At 39.6% G+C, this 24215-nt stretch overlaps 1 protein-coding gene across 5 annotated transcripts in view; it reads left to right on the plus strand.

The window, feature by feature from the left end:
• COBLL1 (cordon-bleu WH2 repeat protein like 1) overlaps positions 1-24215 on the plus strand; it is a 150203-nt gene that overhangs the window by 18170 nt on the left and 107818 nt on the right. For 3 of the 5 annotated variants that reach the window (XM_075070153.1, XM_075070154.1, XM_075070155.1), the window contains exon 1: positions 18427-18521. The exons of the other annotated variants lie outside the window; for them this stretch is intronic. The gene's annotated coding sequence lies outside the window, so the exon portion shown is untranslated. Of the gene's footprint in view, positions 1-18426; positions 18522-24215 lie in introns of those variants that run through there. 5 annotated transcript variants of the gene reach the window in all.

The raw sequence follows: 24215 nt of genomic DNA on the forward strand, positions 1-24215 counted from the left end.
TTTCAGAGATACTTCTACCATCCTTGGGTGGCAGGTATGGTTCTACTACGAGGAAGCTGCAAGCAGTGGGGGAAACCTTGCTGGAAGGGATCTGCCAGCCTCTTTCCAGAATGGTGAGATTTCTGGGGTAAGTCTCATGATAAATTTTCCTGTTACATCCAGGGTAAACAACCTCTAAGGAGTTTGATATAGGAATATGGTAACTACACTATTGGATTAGACCCAAGATCCATCTAGTTGGTAACCTGTGATAATGATCAGTACCAGATGCTTCAGACTAAGTAGGCAGATATGGGATATTCTGCCCCTATCATTAGGTTTTATCTTGATCCCAATAGTTAAAGATTGACATGAACCCTAAATCATGAGATTTAATATCCTTTCCAAAGTTGCTGATATAATTAATTATGGCCACTCTGGATATTCTTGACATCCATATAATTATTCAGTCCCTTTTTGAATGATGTTAAATTCTTGGTCTCAACAACTTTCTGTGGCGCTGAATTCCAGAGTTTAATTACAGGTTGTGTGAAAAAGTATTTTTATTAGTTGTTTGGGATTATTCACATGAGTAATAGCTCGCTAAAGTGTAAAAGAGCTCTACAGTCTAGCCCTAAAGCAGCATAAGATACTTTCTTTATAAAGGGTATGGAAGAAGTTATAACATTTTATAGTTTTTATGGAAATAAAAAAACTGAAGGGCAAGATTATTAAAGGTGTTTTGGTACCTAGCTCCTATTGGCTGGCCCTATGAGCTCAATAGTTGTACCCTTGGGTCCATGTGAATCAGTACATGAGAAAAGTTGAGTACATGAGTAAGCTTTGCTGTATCAAGCCCTAATTTATTACACAATTAATTCCAAAGTGTTAAAACATTGTATAATGTTTGACATATTGCTCTGTTTGTTAACACATCAGCACAGTACCTCAGGCATTCCGAAACAACCGAAAGTAGACAGGATCATAATCAAATGTATTTTAGATGGACCAAAAGAAGGGAGTAGATCCACTGAAATGTCAGATTAGACAGACTACTAAAGAACCCATTCAAAGTAGAGTGGCCTGTTAATAAAGAGATTGTAATTATGGTTTATTACAACAATTTGTAACCCACTAAACCCCCCTTTTTGCCCTATGACTGCAGAGGTTTTGATGGGCTGCTTTACATTGAATGGTCCCTTAGAATATGTGTAAACACTGCGTTGCTTACATTGACTGTTGCTGCCTTTCAGAAGTCAGCCTGCAGTGCCCCACACTGACAGTTAAATCGGTGCAAGCCCTCCTTGTGAGGACATGCATTGCTGATACAAGAAATGCAACGTAGACACACACAAGCGATTTAATTTCTGTGGTAGCTGTAAGTTGACGTTACTTAGGTCGACTTAATTTTGTAGTATAGACCTAAGGTGGACTTATTTTTGTACAGTAGACTTGAACTTAATCTATTTAGTATTCCCATCTGTTTCTAAAATATGACCGCATGTGAATGGTATGTATTCATAAATTAATGAACAGTGTCTTTTTGTGTTCATATACAAGTTGCTGTTTGACTATGCATTTTCAGTGGGGGGCATGAAAGTAGAAAGAACCGTGGATTTCTGACAGAGAGGATTACTATGTGACGGGTTGGACCCCACCCCCCATCCGGGATGCCACCTGATGTGCTGGGGTTCAACTAGTTCCACCTTTTCCATCAGCCTGGGTTTCCTCACCCTGTCCTAGCTGTGCCAGGCCTTCAGGTTTTCTCCAGCATACACATGCAGGTAGGAACACACCCAGCTGCAAATGGATACAGAGACACTGAGATCAGTTCTATGTGGGAGGAATCAGCTTGGGAATTCACCCAGTACTCATGTGCACACCGCGTTTTGGGGGAGTAAACCCAAAATAATATTGTCTTGCGCTGTATAGATATACCTGCACAGCGCAAGCTTGTAAAAATTCGCCCTCTCCCTCAATGTGGAGAGAGAGATGCAAAGTTTTTTGCTCACATGAATTGCACAAGCTGGGTTTTGAAATGAACAAGAAATAAGTTTTACTACCAAAGGTAAATTTTAAGCTATTATAAGGGATGGCAAATGGAACAAAGCAGATTACTGGGCAAATAAAACAAAACATTCAAACTAAGCTCAGTAGGCTCAAGAACAGGTTACTTTGTAATTTCTCGCTCTAAATGTTTTTTTAGGCAAGCTGCAGAGTTCCTGTGGCTTAGCGTTCCAGTTATTTCTCTTTACAGATTGGACTCTTGTCTGAGCCTGGTCTCAACCCTGCCTTTCCCTTCAGGTGTCTTTTAGCAGTCTTCCTTCCTGGGCAGGGAATGGGACAATCCTGTTTGTGTTACTCCCCAGCCTTAAATAGAATTTGCATAAAGTGGGAACCCTTTGTTTCCAGTGGAAAAATACCAGCTGTGTCCAAGGTGGTACTCTGTACCAGGTGCAGTGTCAAAGCAACATCCCAGGAAGCTCCTCAGGATGGTGGGAGATTAGTATCTCCAAAGTTCTATTGTCCTCCTTAAATGGCTCATTCAGGCTGATTGCCTGCTGCAGGGGTGGCCAACCTGAGCCTGAGAAGGAGCCAGAATTTACTAATGTACATTGCCAAGGAATCACAGTAATACATCACAGCCCCCCATCAATTCCCTCCAGCGCCTCCCACCCACGGACATGCCTGCAGATCAATGTTGCCTCCTCCCTGCCCGCACCTCCTGATCAACTGTTTCGTGGCATGCTGGAGGCTCTTAGCGGGAGGGGGAAGAGTGAGGGCACGGCAGGCTCAGAGGAGGGGGCAGGAAGGGGTGGAGCGGGGGCAGGACCTGTGGCTGAGCCAGGGGTTGAGCAGTGAGCAGCCCCCGGCACATTGGAAAGTTGGTGCTTTTAGCACCATGCATACAAATTGGGTACACATTCAGTAGATCAATGGTCTCCGACCTTTTTGTGCCCAAGATCACTTTTTGAATTTAAGGGCAACTCAGGATCTACCCTGATCCTTCTCCAAGGCCCTGTCCCCTCACTCCATTCTCCCCCCCCCCCACTCACTCTCTCTTACCCTCACTCACTTTCACTGCCGGGGCAGGGATTTGGGAGGAGGCTCTAGGCTGATCCTGGGGCAAGGGGTTGGGATGCAAGACGGTGTTTGGGATATGGGCTGTGGGAGGGAGTTTGGATGCAGGAGAAGGCTCTGGGGTGGGGCAGAGTGTTGGGGTGCATGAGGGGGTTTGGGATATGGGCTCTGGGAGGGAGTCTTGGTGCAGGAGGGGGCTCCTTCTCTCAGCGATTGGTCAACTGCCCTGAGATGATCTAGTTGGGCTTTTCAGTTGGTGCTGAGTATCACCACATCGTCTAAGTACACAGATGCATGTTGCCACATGTAATCCATGAGTCTCCAGAGAATGGCAGGGGCTCCTTAAAGCCCAAAAGGCATCATGGTGAAATGGATCATGCTCAGCAGAGTGACAAAAGCAGTCTTCTCCCAAGATGCTGGCATCAGTATATCCCGTTACACCTCTTGATGCAAGTGATTAGCCAAAATTTAGGGTCTTGCACATTGTTCTAATTAAGAAGAGAAATTGATGATGGAACCAGGTATTTTTGTTGCAATTCTGTTTATTTACAAGATTATGTACAAAGTCCTGTTTCCCTGAATGTGGAAAGAATTGAACCAGAGTGGTTTTCCCTGCCTACAGCATCAAACCAGTTTCAGCCATCATCCCCCTGAAAGCTCCCTAGGCTTTTCCTTAGGATCATGCTATTGCATTTGTTCAGGCTGTGGTGGAGCTTCCTGCTCCTTCTGTTCTGTGGTGATGGTCCTGCTGCTGCCGCCTCCTCTCCCCCATCTTTACCTAAAACAATACTCGGACAAGCGCACTGCCCACATAGTTCTAATTCCTGGGTGGTATACCTTTGTTTTAGGAAGGGGCTGCTGAAACTCTTGTTATAGCTATCTTAAATGAGGGGCAGTGGTCACCCCCTACAGTTTTTAAATGAGGTTTAACCCAGTCTGTATCTGCATAAATGTCCAAAGCTTTTAGTGTGGCATTCATTAAATGTTTCTATTCTGTAACTGAAAAAGAAGGGGGGAAAAATCACCTCTGTTGATTGGGATTCTGTTTATAGTAGGTATAAATTTGGAGTATGTTTGGTCTCATCCTATTCTCTAAGGGTGTGTCTGCATGGGATTTTTAATCCAAAACTTTTTGATGCATCTCGGGTAACTTGCAGCATGCAACTCGCATCAGTAGTGAGCACACAAAATACCTGTTCCATTTTCAGTTCTGATCGTGTGAGCACATGGCAACAGTTTGCTGTGAACTGAGAGCGTAGCATTCTTGGGGGTTATCTAGGGTCCTTTACTTAATTGCAGAGCAGCGTGCGTCCTGAGGTTGATTTTGCTGTGAATTGTGGGAAGTCAGTGGGTTCAAATCGTGTAAAAAAAAAAAACCCTCCCATGTTTCCTCTTTCTGTGCCCATACATTTGTCCTGTGGTGAGGAGAAGTGCAGGCATCAGGGCTTTGGAATAATGTCTGGATGGGTTGTTTTCTCTAATTGATATAGGATCCTGTCCGTTAATCCCCAAAAACTGACAGGGTCACATTGTCCCCTACCACTGTTGCCTCCTTTTGTCCTTCATTGCGGTGTTCTTTTCTCTGAGCTGCTTGCTCTTATCAGGCTATTACTTGGCCGTCACAGTCATAGGATTAAGAACTGTAGGACTTGGGAGCGACCTCCAAGAGGTCATCTGCTCCATTTTTCCCCAGCATCAGGGTTAGGCTAGTTTTATCATAGTTTTAATCTAGTTTTGTGCCTTGGCCTTTCTAATGCCCGTACATACTGTTTTATATTCATCCTTTCATCATTGACCTATTTCCACTTTTGTAGACACTTTTTGAGTTTCAGATCATTAAACTATAGTAGTCTCTTACCGTACTTCCTTATCTTTCCTAACAGGGACAGCTTGCTCTTGTTTGCCCTTAATAATGTCTCTCTGAAAAACTGCCAGCTCTCTTGAACTGTGTTGTTCCCCTGACTTGTTTCTGTGGATTCTTATCTACCAACTCCCCTGAGTTTCTAAAGTTGCGTTGTTTTGAAATCGAGTTATCTTTGTGCTGTTTTTCCTCCTACCATTCCTGTACGAATCATGATCTCTACCATTTCATGGATCACTTTGCTAAGCTTGTCTTCCATTTTCAGAATTCTGAACAGTTCCTCCTTATTTGTCCAAATCAAATTTAGACACCCTTTCCCTGACACCTCATGGACATCTGCTTTTGCAATGTCCTTTAAAAAGGGACTTTATTCTGGGGCATGTCCATGGAAATTGTCTCCTGAACTGATGCGTCTACCCTTGGTTTCGGCGATGAGATCCAGGCGTCTCAGCATTGGCTTTAAGCAGCTGTTGTGAGGCATATTGTGGGGCTTCTGGAGTCTATTACTGTTTGTAGTTGCTAAAGGAGATCCAGGAGCAAATGGGACAAAATCTTACTCCAATCCAAATTTACAATATGGGAGTTGTTTCATTCTTGCCAAACTTCACACATATAGCATGAGCAGTGACAGAGATAAATGTCGTAACAGTCGACCTGCAAAGCACAGTGGATAGCAACTGAAACATGAGAAATGGTGCATGGTAATTGCTTCACACAAACAATAGGCTACACTAATATGATTTGAAGCAAAGCTAGTCTGCTTTGCAAGAGGACTCGAGTTTATGATAAATTCTGAGTTACTGTGCAGTGACGAATTGTGTTGTTGTGTGTATGCAAGCATTTTAAAACTGGATTTGATCCAGTTTAACCCCCATGTAGACAAGCCAAGAGAAAAACCAACATATAACTTGCTATAATTTGAAATAGTTGACATTGCTCAAGGTGAAAATGAGTAAATGTAAGATAAGTTAGAAATTGGTACATTTACAACCTGTGTGTAGGAGTTCGTGTGGTGATTGCTCGCTTCCATCAGTATAGTGAATACATTATTTTCAGGAGCTTAAACATACTCATAATATGTTTTTTGTCTCAAAAATCCTCAAAACAATTTACTGTTAAACTTCGTATCCAAGCTAGTGTAGCTTTCATGATAATTCTCCATAGATTAGAACGTTGTTTTGAGACACAATCCAGTAGTAATATTGTAGAGGTAGAGTTTATTAGGACCTTAAATTTAGGGATGAAATCCTGGCTTGGTTGACTTCAACGGACCAAGAGTTAACCAATAACTAATAAACCTCATGCACTATATACCTGTGTTTTTGTACACTTTAGTGTTTGTATCTGGAATATTACATCATCACCTTTTATGTGGTTGTGTCCAGTCAGTACTCTCTCATTTCAGGAACCGGTGGATGGAACCCTAGACTGCAGTGGGCTGAGCAGCTTAGCCACTGCTGGTCTGGGGTGCGTCCGCCGGCCCCTGTCAGCTGGGTCCCATCTGTTGGCCCGCTCAGCCCACTGTGCCCAGAGTTCTGTCCATCCAGGCCAGCAGCGCGCTGAGCGGGACAGGCAGCAGGGATCCCTGGCTAGCAGCAGCGTGCCACAATAAATTGGCACCCGTGGCACCTTCGGTTGGCGACCTCTACCTTAGTATTTTAGAAAATTCTAGAAACACTTTAAATAGTGAAGAGGTTTAAGCTTAACTCAGAATAGCCTGTTAATTTAATTATTCTTGTGCCATTCATATTAAAAGGTTTCCAAGACAGTTTCAACCAAGTTGGTTCTTATAAAAAGCAGAAGAGTAATAATGACACATTGCTAGGGAAGAAATGGAATACCTTATGAGTTCAACTCTCAGTGTTTAAGACTTCACAAATGTGATTGCAATGGTGAACTCATGCCACAGCATCAAAATTAACTCTGAAGAGGCAGAAGCCAATATTCTGTATGTCTGTATCCTTCAGACCTCATCCAAGGGTTTTCATGCTTTACTCGTAATCTCTTCTAACTGCTGAGTGACAGAATTCTTCATCTCAGAACATGACTGTCTTAACTAAAGAGTTTTGCTTAGGGCTTGGCTACATTGGCACTTTACAGCGCCTGCAACTTTCGCACTCGGTGTGAAAAAACCCCCTGAGTGCTGCAAGATACAGCGCTGTAAAGTGTCAGTGTAATCAGGGCAGCGCTGCACTCTACACCCGTAAGGGAATGTGTTTACAAGCAGCGCTGGAGAGCTCTCTTCCAGCGCTGCGGCTCTGACTACACTCACACTTCACAGTGCTGCCGGGGCAGTGCTTTGAAATTTCTAATGTAGCCAAGCCCTTAGTCTTAATAGCAATTGGTGTGTAGTAGTAGAAAAAAAACTAATTGATTAGTTCTTTGTTATGCTACTGCTATTAAGTGCTTTTCTTTTCTTTGTTAAAATTCATCAGCTCTTCTTTGTTTTGTTTGTTTTAGGGAAGAGGTATTTTTTTTTTTTTTTAAATAACATTTTGACTAAATCAAAATGTTTAGAAACATTTCAACTTCAGAATTTCCAATCTTTTGATACAGGTTTTTGGTATACTTCTGGTTTTTTTTTGTTTGTTGTTTTTTTTTTTTTTTTAACTCTACAGGTAATATCACACTATTTTTTTGCACTTGGCCCTCTTTTTCCAGTGGGAGAAAAGTAGGGGGGGGAGGGTTTTTTTCACTGAAATGAATTTTTAATGTAAAAAAATCCTGAAAAATTATTAGAAAAATTTCAAATGAAAGAAAAACCTATTTTTAATTTTTTCCTGGAATATATTTCCCATTGTCAATTAGCTATATAAAGCCCAAACTACTGATTTTGTAAAGCTTGGGTCAGGAAAAATCAGTAGTTTAGGCTTTATTTTTTTCTGATCTTCCATTGTAGTTCTTCCCTATCACAGCTGTGTACAGGAAAGAGAGCTGGTCATGAACCAGAAAGGAAAACTAGATGAAGGAACAATAAAAGAATATACTTTGCTCTGAGGAAAAATATTTTTCCTCATTTTTAAAACACACTTTACAAAATGTGAATTCATTACTTGTAAATAGTGTATAAATGTTCTTAAAATATGTTTAAAGAAATACCAGAATATTATTGACCAGTTTGTCATTGGTAGGATGGGGAAGGATTATAAGAGATATTTAAAGAAATCTGATGGGAATCTGTTCAGAAGTGTTTTCATATTCTTTGTGAATGTTTTTATTCTGAGGTTGCAGTGATTACTATACAGTACTCTTGGAAAATATATCTGAATGTTATGTTATACACACTTCTCAAGCTCAGGCACGAGGAAGGTACTTTGGGGGATTCATAGGGTGAAATAGCTCTGGTTGTTCAGTTTATACTAACAGCATTTCTGTATTTTACAATCTTGTATGGTAGATTTCTTTTAATGTGACTCTTTTCCTCTGAATTTCCTGGTTTTCAGGCATTTGTTTAAAATGATAATGCTCTGTTAATGTATTCCCTCTTACGTTTCGTAAGTATATATAATTAATTTAATTCTAACAAAGTTTTATTTGCTTGGGAAAACACTTACCATACATGTAAATGCTGTCTAGAACAGATAAATATGGAATTAGCAGTTTATGTGCAAAGCATGGGGAACATAGTATGCCTGTTAATTGGGTGCTGCGCTCTAATAATCAGAAGATGGTTGTAGAAAATGTGGGAAATAAAGCCTTCAGACTAATTATTCAGTTGTGTTTAAAGACAAAAACAGGATACTGGGTTGTATTGCTAGAATAATACAATATAAATCAAAGGATACAGTGTTACTACTATGTAAGGAAATGATTAGACCTCCCTTAGAGCAGTACTGTATATTGAATAATAACTACCATGCTTATCAAGGATATAAATCTCCCTTCTTTTCTGCTGTGACCTGGTGGATCCACCTCAGCTGTATAATTAAGAGAAAGTCCTCAGTTATTTTAACCTCCTGCTCTATAGGGCAGATGAAAAGGGGATTATTTACATGTGGGTTCTATAAAAAACAACAATGAGAATCTTCCGGTATTTCAATTGTGTTAAATATGTGTTAGTTTTTAAAAAAAACATCTCTGAGGGATGTGTGTTGGTTACAAAGGGATATTATGGTCATGCGTAAAGGAGGCCTCATACAATGATCAGTTTAGAGGGTATTGTATGACTTTAAAACCAAACTTGGTACTTTTTGGATAATTTTTAAGTACTATGCCCAGATGTACAGACGTTCCTTAACCTTTGTATTTTATAATTTTAACATTAGCTTTATTCAAGTGCATACACGCAGGGACACCTTGGGAAACAAGGTAAGGAAAAATAGTAAAATTGGAAATAGCAAAAAAGAAAAAGGAATAACTTGACTTTTCAAAGGAGTCAAAACATTAAGAAACCCAGTGATGTGGTAATTCAGTGTTGATATGCTATTTGTAAAAAGGGAAACAAAAGGGAATGATCTGGTAGTTTTATATTACTCGCTACTTTCTTGGAAGTCCAGTGTCACACTCAAGGGCAACATGTCCCTCTAGGAAGGAATGCTGTCAAATTACACACTCTAGAGCTAGAAAAATTGATATTTCAGTCTTGAGAGGTAGCTTCAAAATCTGTTTAGGTTCTAGTTGGAAATGAATCGTTTTGTCTCATCCTGTACCTCAGTGGACATATTTCTCTGTCATAAAACCAACATACCATTTGAAACAATTAGGCATGATTAGCTGTTTCTGCTTAAGACAAGCCAAGATCTAGAACAGCAAGAGGACTATAGATCATGGCTGAGTGATAAACCTACAGGAACACTTGTACTTCTATAGGACTTTCCACTATAGGATTTTACAATAAATGCATCCCAAAAGTGAGAAGTGCATTTGTAGGCCTATATACTGTATTTGTGTGCAGAGGCATGTGTGTAACCAGTTATGAGCTGGATATTACAGGTGGTCCAGGTAGTGATGCCTATAGTTCAGGTTGCCTAAGACACGTAAGACCCTGTTTTTCAGTTACTTATAACTCTGGTAGACTTTAGCTATTGGGCTAAAATTTCCCTTGTCTCAGGCTGTATTTTTGGGGGGAAAGTTTCAGCAAAAACAGGTCAGCCATTTCTGAGAATGAGGATAGGGAAAAATGCATCATGTTGCCCATATCTTCAAACAAACAAAAAACCCCTCCAAATGTAAAGCCGTTTTGTTGAGAAGCTGTAGCGTTTCCATGCTTTGGAGCAGGGGCTTGAAACTGGGCAAAGGGGTTGTCTTGGTGTCAGAAGTGCCTTTTGATGTCACTGTGAAAAGTTGGCCAAATGTGGCCAACTTATGAGCGTCTGAAAAATTTCAGTTTGAACACGCTCAGTTGAGGATTCTCAGATTATGGCAGCTAAATTCTCTGGAGAGTCTGCCAGCACTGGATATGCTGCTGCAAGGACTGCACAGCACTTTCTCTGCATTAGCTGCTCTAGAGGCTATGGTCGTGCTGTTGTGCACTGGAATTGTGAATAGGGATATGGTCTCTGTTGCACTATTAGTACTCCCATTGATGTTGCCGAGGCAGTGAGGAGGAGAAGAACATAACATAAGAACGGCCATACTGGGTCAGACCAAAGGTCCATCCAGCCCAGTATCCTGTCTAGTGACAGTGGCCGATGCCAGGTGCCCCAGACGGAGTGAACCTAACAGATAATGATCAAGTGATCTCTCTCTCTCTCTCTCCTCTCTCTCCTGCTATCCATCACCACCATCTGAAAAACAGAGGGTAGGACACCATTCCTTAGCCATCCTGGCTAATAGCCATTAATGGACTTAACCTCCATGAATTTATCCAGTTCGCTTTTAAACCCTATTATAGTCCTAGCCTTCACAACCACTTCAGGCAAGGAGTTCCACAAGCTGACTGTGCGCTGTGTGATGAAGAACTTCTTTTTATTTGTTTTAAACCTGCTGCCCATCAATTTCATTTGGTGCCCCTTAGTTCTTGTATTATGGGAACAAGTAAATAACTTTTCCTTATTCACTTTCTTCACATCACTCATGATTTTATATACCAGTATCATATCCCCCCTCTTAGTCTCCTCTTTTCCAAGCTGAAAAGTCCAAGCCTCTTTAATCTTTTCTCATATGGGACCTGTTCCAAACCCCTAATCATTTTAATTGCCCTTCTCTGAACCTTTTCCAATGCCAATATATCTTTTTTGAGATGAGGAGACCACATCTGTACGCAGTAATCCGGATGTGGGCATACCATGGATTTATATAAGGGTAACAAGATCTTTTTCATCTTAATCTCTATCCCCTTTTTAATAATTCCTAACATCCTGTTTGCTTTTTTGACTGCTGCTGCACACTGCATCGATGTCTTCAGAGAACTATCCATGATGACTCCAACATCTCTTTCCTGATCAGTTGTAGGTAAATTAGCCCCCATCATATTGTATGTGTAGTTGGAGTTATTTTTCCCAATGTGCATTACTTTACATTTATCCACATTAAATTTCATTTGCCATTTTGTTGTCCAATCACTTAGTTTTTGTGAGATCTTATTGAAGTTCTTCACAGCTTACTTTGGTCTTAACTATCTTGAGCAGTTTAGTATCATCTGCAGAGTTTGTCACCTCACTGTTTACCCCTTTCTCCAGATCATTTATGAGTAAGTTGAATAGGATTAGTCCTAGGACTGACTCTTGGGGAGCACCACTAGTTACCCCTCTCCATTCTGAAAATTTACCATTTATTCCTACCCTCTGTTCCATGTCTTTTAACCAGTTCTCAATCCATGAAAGGCGCTTCCCTCTAATCCCATGACAACTTAATTTACGTAAGAGCCTTTGGTGAGGGACCTTGTCAAAGGCTTTCTGGAAATCTAAGTACACTATGTCCACTGGATCCCCCTTGTCCACATGATTGTTGACCCCTTCAGAGAACTCTAATAGATTAGTAAAACATGATTTCCCTTTACAGAAACCATGTTGACTTTTGCCCAACATTTTATGTTCTTCTACGTGTCTGACAATTTTATTCTTTAGAATTGTTTCAACTAATTTGCCCGGTACTGACGTTAGACTTACCGGTCTGTAATTGCCGGGATCACCTCTAGACCCCTTTTTAAATATTGGCCTTACATTAGCTATCTTCCAGTCATCGGGTACAGAAGCCGATTTAAAGGACAGGTCACAAACCATAGTTAGTAGTTCCGCAATTTCACATTTGAGTTCTTTCAGAACTCTTGAGTGAATGCCATTTGGTCCTGCTGACTTGTTACTGTTAAATTTATCAATTCCAAAACCTCCTCTTGTGACACCTCAATCTGTGACAATTCGTCAGACTTGTCACCTACAAAAGCCAGCTCAGGTTTGGGAACCTCCGTAACATCCTCAGCCATGAAGACTGAAGCAAAGAATTCATTTAGTTTCTCTGCAATGACTTTATCATCTTTTTAAGTGCTCCTTTTGTATCTCGATCGTCCAGGGGCCCAACTGGTTGTTTAGCAGGCTCCCTGCTTCTGATGTACTTAAAAAAGATTTTGTTATTACCTTTTGGAGTTTTTGGCTAGCTGTTCTTCAGACTCCTTTCTGGCTTTTCTTATTACATTTTTACACTTAATTTGGCAGTGTTTATGCTCCTTTCTATTTACCTCACTAGGATTTGACTTCCACTGCTTCTTTTACATGGTTGTTAAGTCACTGTGGCTCTTTTTTAATTCTTTTACTGTGTGTTTTAATTTGGGAGATACAATTAAGTTGGGCCTCTATTATGGTGTCTTTGAAGAGTGTCCATGCAGCTTGCAGGGATTTCACTCTAGTCACTGTACCTTTTAATTTCTGTTTAACTAACCCCCTCATTTTTGCATAGTTCCCCTTTCTGAAGTTAAATGCCACAGTGTTGGGCTGTTGAGGTGTTCTTCCCACCACAGGAATGTTAAAAGTTTTATTATATTACGGTCACTATTTCCAAGTGGTCCTGTTACAGTTACCTCTTGGACCAGATCCTGTGCTCCACTCAGGACTAAATAGAGAATTGCCTCTCCCCTTGTGGGTTCCTGTACCAGCTGCTCCAAGAAGCAGTCATTTAAAGTATCGAGAAATTTTGTCTCTGCATTTCATGCTGAGGTAACGTGTTCCCAGTCAATATGGGGATAATTGAAATCCCCCACTATTATTGAGTTCTTTATTTTGATAGCCTCTCTAATCTCCCTTAGCATTTCATTGTCACTATCACTGTCCTAGTCAAGTGGTCGATAATAGATCCCCAATGTTATATTCTTATTAGAGAATGAAATTACTATCCATAGAGAGTCTATGGAACATGTGAATTCACTTAAGATTTTTACCTTCATTTGATTCTACATTTTCTTTCACATATAGTGCCACTCCCGCACGACGTGTTCTGTCCTTCCGATATATTTTGTACAGCGGAATGATTGTGTCCCATTGATTGTCCTGACTCCACCAGTTTTCTGTTATGCCTATTATATCAATATCCTCCTTTAACATGAGGCACTCTAGTTCACCCATCTTATTATTTAGACTTATTATTGTGCAAGCACTTTAAAAACTTGTCCCTGTTTATTTGTCTGCCCTTTTCTGATGTGTTGGATTCTTTATGTGAATGTTTCTTGTCTGATCTGGCCCCTACCTTATCCTTTTCCATCCTCTCCTCCTGACTATTGCTATCAGTAGACTCTCCTCTAAGAGAAGTCTCTGTCCGATCCACGTGCTCCTCTGCAACAGTCAGCTTTCCCCCATCTCTTAGTTTTAAAAACTACTCTGCAACCTTTTTAAGGTTAAGTGTCAGCAGTCTGGTTCCACTTTGGCTTAGGTGGAGCCCATCCCTCCTATATAGGCTCCCTCTATCCAGGGGTGAAAACAACTGATGACACTTAATGGTACGAGGGGTAGCTCTGGCCCCCGGAAGAGGTGGGGCCTCTGGCAGAAAGGGCAGCAGTGGTGTCCAGAGCCCTAGGCCCTTTCAAATTGCTGGCCTCGGGGCAGCTACTTCTTTTGCCCGCCCTTCCTGTCAGCGGCCCTAGGGGCAAAAGGGGCAGGGCTGTTAAAGCGCTGCAGGGTCCTTTGCTGCAGCAGCGCTTTAATGTTGCTTAGGGTGACCAGATGTCCCGATTTTTATAGGGACAGTCCTCATTTTTGGGTCTAAATTTTTTATATAGGCTCCTATTAACCCCGCTCCCCTCCCCCATCCTGATTTTTCACACTTGCTGTCTGGTCACCCTAATGTTGCTCCACGCCCCCACCCCCACCCCGTCAGTGGCTCTATCAACGGGGGGGGGGGGAGGCGCAGCAACATTAAAGTGCTGCCGCTGCAAAGGACTATCCTTAAAGCGCTGCTGCGCTTTAATGTACCTGCCCCTTTTGCCTCCTCTCTCGGTGCTCTGCCAGTATGGACCCTACTGGCAGGGCCGCCAATGGGGAGAAGGGGCAGCAATGCTACAGTGTTGCTGCGGCAGCGCTTTAAGGACAGTCCTTTGCCATGGCAGCACTTTGAGGATCCTTAAAGCAAGGTCTGTCTGACCGGAAGTGGGACAAATCTACAGTGTCCCGGAAAGCCTCATCAACATACCTCTCTGCTTCTCTTAGCTCCTCCATTTCTGCCACTCTGGCCTCCAAAGCCCGTACGCGATCTCTGAGGGCCAGGAGCTTCTTGCACCAAATGCACACACATACCACCTGCCCATAGGGCAGGCAATCATACATGCTGCATTCAGTGCAATAAACTGGATAGCCCCCACTCTGCTGCTGGGCTTCTGCCTGCATTCTCTCCTACAGCCACCTAGGTTAATGAAAGGGTTTTGTTTAAATCAAAAAGTTTTGAATATAGTTTAGTTTACAGGTTTAAAAGGACGCAAGTGAACCTTGCCCCCTTCCAAACTCCCTTGCGAAACTCCCTGTTAGTAGCCCTCTTCGCAAAGCTCCTGGTTGCCTGTTTACTACTTTATAAAGCCCTGGCCTTCTTAATAGCCTCAGAGTCTGACAAGAAAGCAGAGAGATGGGGCGGGGATAGAGAAAATAGGAGATTTGGGAAGGAGGGGGCAGGGCTGCAGTAGACAGAGGGTGGGGCAAGTGGATGCAATCTTAATTCTGGCATTTCCTAACTTCTGAGGGCTTGACTTTGCAACCTTAATATTCTTTTAATGTTTTTTTGGTTGTAATATATGATCAGGTGTGAATTTTATGTTCTGAATCCATATTTTCTCCAAAGTTTGGTGTTTTGGATTTGCTTTTCCATTTTGGCTCTTATAGTTGCTGAGTTCATCTCCAGACACCCGTGAAGGTTGAAGGAGAGGTGAAGATGCTGAGCCTGATGTTCTAGTTTGTACTTCTGTCTCTGGTGGTCCAAACTAAAGGAGCAAATCTATATCTATCTATCTATATACTGTGTGAAAAAATAAAATAGTCTTCAATGGGGACCAGTGTTATGCCATTTTCTGGATGGTACATTTAGACTTCAACCATAAATTGGGCTGTTATGCCCAGCCATTATTCATCTAAAACTTTCACAGATTGGAAGTCTGAACAGTCAATCAGACTGTGAGGATGGTAATGGCCTCTCTTAATATATGAATTAAGACTTTTTTAATGAAAGTGTTGTATTGTCTAAATAAAAATTGAAAAAGTTCATTTCACTTAAGAATATTGTGAGCGGGTCAACCAAACCAGTGTGTTAGGTTAAGCTACATTTTTATGTTCAGATTTTCTTTTTAAAGCACACTTGCATTGCTAAGCCACATTATGTATGAATGTTTTACTTAAGTCAGTTAACAGAAATGCAGGTGAGACCTATTATTCGTTGAAAGGACACTTTTTGAGTACTTTTCATTATTTCTTTTAATGCATACTTTGTTTAGATGAGCTCTTTAAGATTTAAGCCTTGATCCTGAAAAAAGTTACACACCTGCATTGAATAGGACTATTTACAGTACATAAAACTAGGCAGGTTTGTAACTGCAGGATTGGGATCTTACTGATTTTTTTTTTTTTTTTTTTTTTTTTTCCTAACTGTTCTCCACTAGGGGAGGGGGAAAGTCCTATAGGTTTTAATAGAACCCTATTGGACTCATACCTAAGCAAATGCTTATAACCACTTACAGAATGTAATTGAGAATGAAATATTCCTTAGAGGCTCCCTGAACCACAATGCAGAATTCTATAGCAAGGATGTAATTTTCTGTTACAAGACTTTTCTGTGAGGGCATCCATTGCAGGTAGAAAGCCTCAGTGGGTGTGTTTGTTTGTTTTTTTTTTTTGGTAGTATGGCTTATGCATGTCTAATCTGTGCCTCAAAACTAAGTAAAAGCATTAAAACATTTATAGGAAAAATAACTAGTTTGGAAATATATAAACCTTGCAAATATATTCTGATTTTAGACTTTTTTTTTAATTTAGAGAAACAAAATCCCAAAGACACTAGTTAAAAAGCAATATTTACTTCTTAAAAATAAACCATAATTGGCTTAAAAGTAAATAGGGAGCAGTTGGCATAAATGGCAAAACATGGTCAATAGAAGATTTCCCTATAGAAATTTCCTGGCGACCGTTTACTGCTGTGTCTGGAAATGGGTAAGTGGTAACTGGGTTTGATTAAGGAGCTGCCAGACGGTACTAAAGCATTTTAATTATGGCTGCCAATATTACCTGGCTTCCCATGCATGGAATAATTGCAGTGTGTCTTGGAGTTCTTGGTTTGGGTTATTTGCAGGGTTGAGTAAACAGCTATGGCTTTTTTTGTGATGTATATTGTACTTCAATTGATCTACGATTTGTTTTTTCTGCAAACAGTTTTCACAAGTTTTGGCCACTTAGTGAATGGTCCATGCCCACAGACCTCAACAGATATATTTAAATAGGGGTTATGCAAGGCTGATAAGGTGATTGGTTGTTAAATGAAATTGTCTTCAGCGTCTCTCGGCCAAGAACAAACTCTAGAGAGCTGCTGATGCCTCTGAAAACAAACGTTGACATGTTTCAGTTTAGACGGCTTTCTGCTTATGCATCATGTTATCTGTGTTGCTTTCCACTTTTCCAGTAAAGACACTCTCATAAAAGATAAAATATGGACTGTTTATTGCTTAGTCTTCTGCTGCTGCTGATTCCATTTTTTATTTTAAAGTCCTCTGTGGCCTCATAGTTACTAGCACAATAACTAACTATGAGGATTGTATCTTCAAGGGAGAACTAAAGAGCAGATGAATTTCTCATCAACCAGGATATTCCTAGTAATAAAAATGGGGATGGAAATGCAGGCAGTATAATTTGTCAAAATGAAAAGGTGCCTTTTTCCATGGGGCACGTAGAAAAGGTTTTAAAGACGAAAACATGTGTAAGTCAGAGATGCATTCACACCATCTGCTGTCTGACCCTTCAGCTGAATGTTGGCTGGGGGCATGAAAGTGCATTTCAGTTTGTTCCATGTATCCCATAGGGGGAACTTCAATAAAATAAAACTCTCTCTTTTTTTTTTTTTTTTTTCCTTTTGGTCCCTTCAGAAAAAGCCCAACTGAGCTCTTTCTATTTATTTGGCCTGTAAAGCCCTAAATGGTTTTGGCCTTTGCTACTTCTCAGACAGACTCTCCCTGTGTGATTCTATAGGAGTTAGTCAGTGGAGGAGGTTGGCCTAACACGCCCCAGGTTTAAACTAGCATAAGAACTCACTCTAATATCATAGCAGCAGTTTGAACAGCCTGTCTGAAACATTGCAAAGTCTTGAAACATTGACAGATTTATAGATCACATGAATAGCTATTTTGGGCTTTGTATTCCCAAGCCCAAGCATTCAAAAATTATGACTGATGCTTTTAAAATGAGAGAACAATAAAATAAAATGAACAGAAAATGCCCAACCAAACAACAACATATACACCTCAGAAGATCAGCTTTTTAAAGTGGTACATTTGGGTTTTTTTATTTGCCTTTTATTTTTTTTGAGCCTGTAAAGCTAACATTTTCAAGCTCTCTTTCCCTACAACTGTCTGGGCTAGAATTTCATATATATATGTGTATATTTTTAAATGAAAGCTGAAATATAGGAATCCAGGAGCTGGTACTTTGGAAACAGCACCAAATGTTGCAAGATTCATGATAAAATCATTAAAGTTGGCAATGCTGATTTTTTAAAGAGGCTGGAAGTGTATAATAGAGGAGAGAGGGTAGAATCCTAGTGTAGCATCCTTAAGAGACAAAGCATGTAAGTTTGAGATTAGCTCTGAGGGAATACAAAAATAAATCAATCATGCTTAAGCCTAAAATAAGAGTCCTTATCAATGAGAATAATAGCTATTCTTCAGTTTGCCTGTAGGCATTCATTGCATGCACCCTCCCTTTTAGATAGTCTTATAAAAAGGAAATCCATGAAGTACACAGGGATTAAAACCTCGGTTAATTTCATTTGCCCTGGTATTTCATTGCTATTTCACTACTGGAATCACATTAGAAAGTACTGCACATTTTTAATATGCACAACTTTGTTATAAGAACCTGTTTTTTCCCCCTCCAGTTGAATCATTCCTCGGGATATGCAGTACAAGTCTAATAATGTAATACTTATGCCGCTGAAATCTGTTGCTCGTGCCCTTCTACTTCTCTAGTTTCATTGGAAATAAACCAAAGAGGTGAGAAAATAGTATTTCAAGAGTTTGCAGAGGGTTAATTGCAGGTTGGCCAAATAAATATTATTTTAAGTAGCTAAGTTTCTGTGTGATGTGATTTCAGATGGAACATAGCAATGTAGAATTTTAAGGCAGCAAATGCCAGGAAGGGGGTAGAGATTATTTAGGAGGGCTCATAGGGATGTAACTTCGAGTTTTAGGATGAAATTAAGATATAAAATATAGTCAGCTATGAGGTAAAGTGTCTTGATGGTAAATTGTAACAGTTTCTGGAATTAGTTGCTCAAGAAAAGTGTTGAAAACCCCATCACTTGAGACTTGTATAACTAGGCTGGATATAATTCTAGAAAATGTAGTTTAAGGAACCACCCTGTACTGGCAGCCAGGCTGCGTGCCTGCCTGCCTGGTGTTTTCCATTTCTAGCATCTGTGAGTCAGTCTAAAATGTAAGACATTTGAAGAGTTTTTATACACGTATCCTAACCAAGTTGTACTTCTGTATATTTTGAAACTGCCTTTTTTTTTTTCTTCCAAACATTTGGTTCAGATTTCTCTTCTTAAAAATCATCTACTTAGAATGGTGACCAGATGTAACAGTAGAAAATCTTATATTATTGAACTTTCTGGATGTAGGAAATGAGTCACATTTCATCATATTAGTAAAATAGATTCATATGTGCATTCAGGCGACTTGTAGTCACTTAAAAATTTTATTTAAAATAAAAAACTGTGTAGGTAAGACTAAAATAAATGATTCTATTCCAGCACTAGTGGGTACACTGTTTACTACCATGAGTAATCACACTGATATCCGTGGGATTATGCATGAAGGTCCAGTCTGATGGCTCACCCACCAACAGCCATAAGAGCATGCAGAGAGCTTGGATATAGGGCGGTTACTTATTTATAGCTCTCAAAATGCACAGAACTGATGAAAAGACAAGGTGCATGCCTTAACGATCTTAGTCTCACTTATTTTCCTCTCATGTCTCAGAGCCTGGAGAGAGATGAATGAGGAAGTCAGGTCAGTAGTGTGGATAGTGGTGAGTAGCCTGGAAACGTGACATTGTTCTTGTTGGTATTGGCAATTACTAGTATACAGTATCATCTAGAGCAGTGGTAGTCAGTTATTTTTTGTCAATGTCCAGATTTCTTAGTTGGGGTAGACTCCAAAGAAAATAATAATAATAAAAAAATAAGTAAATAAAAAGATTTCGAGGTCTGTTCGAAAACATCTGGCAGTCTGAATTTAGTGAGGGTTAGGTCCTGTACAGGTGGCAGATTTGAGACACACCACTGTCTTAAATTCAGAGGTTACACCTCTTCATCGTCATTTAAGTAAGTCAAATGTCCAGTGGGAAGCGGGGCAAGACTAGCCAGAAAAGCAACCAACGAGAGGTGTAAAATAAATGAATTTTGAGGGGAGGATCTTGCTTTTACTATTTGTTACACACTCTTCCTGGTTGCTTTTTCTGTTATAAACTCAATTCTATCCTCTTGATGTACAAGTTACCACATCCAAAAGCTATGCTAAAACATTGCAAAATCAAAAATTTGGAAATTCCAGAATTCAGGTTGCCTGTGCAATTTTAATTTGGCCCCTTTGTGCATATACATTATGATGTAGTCTCTGATTACATGATCACATGCTATTTATCCCACTGCCATGCTCCCCCTTTTTTTGAGATTGGAAATATAGCCTGACGAAGTGGATATGACAGACAGAGACACAAATACAAAATGGAAGCATCACCTTTCAGATTCTGAGAAGATGCTGTACATCGTGCTCTGTTATTTAAAGATGGGAGAATAAATCCCTTCTTTCCATTACTCAGCACAGAAGCAGTTGATCAGAAATAGAGAATCCTTTTTGTATCAACCAGGCTTCTATATTCCAGACCTGAAGTCTATTCTTGAGGAGGAGGCTGTTGGAAAGGATTTGGTAGGGAAGGAAAATCCAGATGCCCTTATGATTCTGGAGACTGTCAGTTCAGTAACGTGATTTATGGGACCACAGCTTTAGGAGGTAGTTACATGGGAATAAGACTTGATCAAATCTGTTCTGGGGACAAGCAAAACAGATATTTGATACAACTGACCCAGGAGGGAAATGTATAAGATCCTTAATCAGAGAATCTAGAAAAGCACAGAAAGGTCAAACAAGCCTCTGTTCCAGCTGTCTGTTACTCCACTCACATGTCTTGTCAAAAATCTAGATTGTAAGATCCCCACAAGAGGAGGTACGCCTTTATGTGAAGCACCTAGCATGATTTCAGGCCTATATATAAGCCACCCAATTGGGTGAACAGTCTTAAGTTGTGGCAATAGAAGAAAATGTCAGGATCTGATGTGGAATTGCCTGTATAACTCAATCCTAAAACAATCCCGCCTATAGCATCCATTCCTGGGCTCATTCTCAGAGTCATGAGTAAATATTACCAGCTCCTTATATGGTCTTCTGGTACTGTTTGTACTTAAGGGGAGTATCTTGAGAACTTCTTAGTATTTGTTGGAATAGTAGCTCTGCAGATGTGCTGAATTTATATGCCATCATGTACCCATTTTTTAACAATCCAAATATTTATTTGTATTGTCTGTCTGTTTTTTCTGATCTCATGCAGATTGGCAGTACTTTTAGAGGAAGACGTTTTCTGACCTAAAAACAATAAACAGAGAACAGATGCATAGCTATGTAGCCAAGCGACCCAGAGAATGTTAGTTCCCAGGGTTGTGTGTCCTGTGTGTGTGTGTGAAACCAGAACTTGTACTTTGTCCAGTATTTCAATTAGTCGTGACCATGAGAGAGCATTTGACTGGACTCATTTTATGCTACCTTCCCAGGGTATGGGAATGTGCCATGCCTTATTTAATAAGAATGGCTTGTCTTTCCTAAACTTCGGCCTTGGGCTGGGTATGTGCGCGAGGTTCTCTGCAACAGCTAAGCCCTGTGGGGCCAGTTACTTCTTTGGCAGCAGAGCAAAGTGCCTCCTTTACCATTGCTTCTGATCTTCAGTTTATTGGGAAAAAAAACAAAAACAAAAACGTTGCTCTGGTCAATATATTGGGAAATAATAGTGGAAACATAGATCCCTCTACCATGTTGAGCTCCTTCTGGATGTACTGACTCCTGTCACTTTCTTTTTCTGTTGTCAGTGATTGTTACATTTGCTTACTGAATTTTGGTAAAATGTCTTTTTAACTACCTAAAGTAACTTTAATTGGATCAGAATAGTAATGGGAATTTTGGATTTTCAGCATCTTTGAAACTTCAGGGCACTCTTATTTAGGTACCTAAATATGGATTAAATTGCCTAAATTTAGGCACCCAAGTGTGAAAATTATGACCTGGATCAGTCTATAGTGGGCCGAACCAGATCATGGAATCAAAACACAGATTTTTTGGTCTCAATTTTGTGTCTTGGGATTATTTTCACTTAAAGGTGAAAGGTTTCATATCTAGTATGTCACAGAATAAAATGTGATTCAAGTTATTAGTGACTGATTGTGGTGGTGGTTCGATAATTTATGTACTGAACTGCTGATCTAAGACCATTTTTTACAAGAAAAATATGTCCATATAATGTAAACTACCATCTCAAGAAACTCGAATTGCACTTCTTAGCAGAAGGTCTGAATATGAAGTAAGCAAAAGAGTTAACTAGTCTCTCACTGCTGGAAATCTCTCCAGAAAAATACTGAAAAACATAGGTAGGTTGGGAAAGCTCACTCTTTTTTGCTGCTGTTTCTATACTTGTTTTATGGAGAAAGAGGATTCATGGCTGTTAAACTGTCAGTAGTGACCTTTCCTGAACATGGAAGTCACTTGAAGATAAAATATTCTCCAGTTTCCATTTTCACATTAAAGTACTTCTATGAATGATTGTCTTTAGAAGTTAGGATAGTGTGTGTGTATATAGCATAATAGATATTCTTCAAATAAGTAATTTTCTTCTGAATTTGCTTAGGATACTTAATCTGAAATATACTCTTTAAAAAGCAGTCTAACCCCAGAAGTTAACTATTCCTTTAAGAATTATGAGCCCTGTTGTACAGTATGTGTTTATTTAGGGCCTGATCTTGCTTCTACCAGAGTCGGTGGAAATTTTTCCATTGTCTGCAATGAGTGTTGGAGGTGCAAGCCCTTAAATTTTTGGCAGCAGCAATAAGAATTTCCGAACACTGGTGACGAACTGGTTAATATCACTTTCTGTCTGTTCAGACATAATACACTTTTTATCAAAATGTCTGCAGTTGCTAATATGCCATGTTTTCCTGTGACATGGTAATTTTCCTCCACTTTTTTTTTTGATTGTTGAAGGCAACTGTCATGCAGGGCTTCATTTGAGAGAATGAAATACAGTTGTTTGTTGGCAGACAGCACAATTACAATGAGCTTTGGAATTTTCATTTGACTGAAAAGATTTGGCCTTTCAGAATGACTGCCCTCTAGGGTAGGAAAAAATCAGAAATAGTTTGTAGCTGAGCTGATGGCCTAATTCATAAAATGATGTACTTGGGCTAAAATGTAATTTTGATTAACTGTTCTAGTATTATATAGTCACTGCTAAAATCTGATGTGGTGTTTGTACTAATCATTAAGATAATTTATTACAGAGATATTTTGGCAAGGAAGTGAAATATTTATAACTCAAACACAAAATATATTTGAAAAATGATAAAATTAATTTTTAAAATAACTATCAAGGTAGAAAGATTTTTTTACATATGTGCAGTCTAAGGCAAGATAAAAATAGAGGTTTACAATAAAGAAGGAGACACTGTCTGAACTCTTTAGTGTTACATTCATAATACTACGGGATATACTTTTTTCTAATTTGTACATGAAGCAAAAAGTCTTCTAAGTGTACAGTAATGTTAAATTAGAGATTCAGACTTTTGTCTATTACTGTTTTGTAGACTGAGTTTTCATTTCTCAAGAGTTGCTAAAGTATCCCCGAGGCTTAATGTAAAAGTTGTTTTTACACTTCAGCATCTTTTAAAATGTGCTCTGTGTTCCAGTTCTATTCAGTGTTTCACAAAATATTTGTGGACAGAGATGAATGTTTTTTTTTGTTTTGTTTTGTGTTTTTTCTCCTGCTGGCCTCTGCTAAGTTAAATCAGAGCTTCTCTAGTTTATATGAAAAGGAAACAAACTACAGTACTTGGATTCTGTTCAACAAAAATCCAGCTACGGTATCGCCCCGTGGGGTTTTTTCATAGTTTCTTTTCCAAGATCTGATTTTCCTGACGAAGTATCACTGCCATGAGAACGTTAAAATGAGCAACTGTAAGAGTTAGCAAGCTATTTATTTATAATTTAGTACTAATGGTTGGAATGCACATATTGATTTTAAGATAAGAAAATATTTGTTAATAGATGGTTTTTCTTCAAATAACTTTTTGACATTTTGGGGCCAAATTTTCAGCTGGCGTCTGAAATGGACCAAAATACTTCCTGGAGGTGCGAAGAGATTGGAAAGGAGACCTCTGGATATATGTGTAAATTTTGTGCTTACAAAATTACAGCCTCAGTTTCAATTGTAGTATTTAATTGTATTAAATAGATAAATCAGAAATCTTAATTCTAAAATATTTAACTTTTTCAGATGCTAAAATATTTTCACTGGCCCAATAATGAGTAAGTGTAGAGGAATTCAGTTACGGAATATGTTTTGATATTTTTCAAATGATTTCTACA

This window comes from Chelonoidis abingdonii, chromosome 10 (assembly GCF_003597395.2).
Source record: "Chelonoidis abingdonii isolate Lonesome George chromosome 10, CheloAbing_2.0, whole genome shotgun sequence".
NCBI classification, from domain to species: Eukaryota; Metazoa; Chordata; order Testudines; family Testudinidae; genus Chelonoidis; species Chelonoidis abingdonii.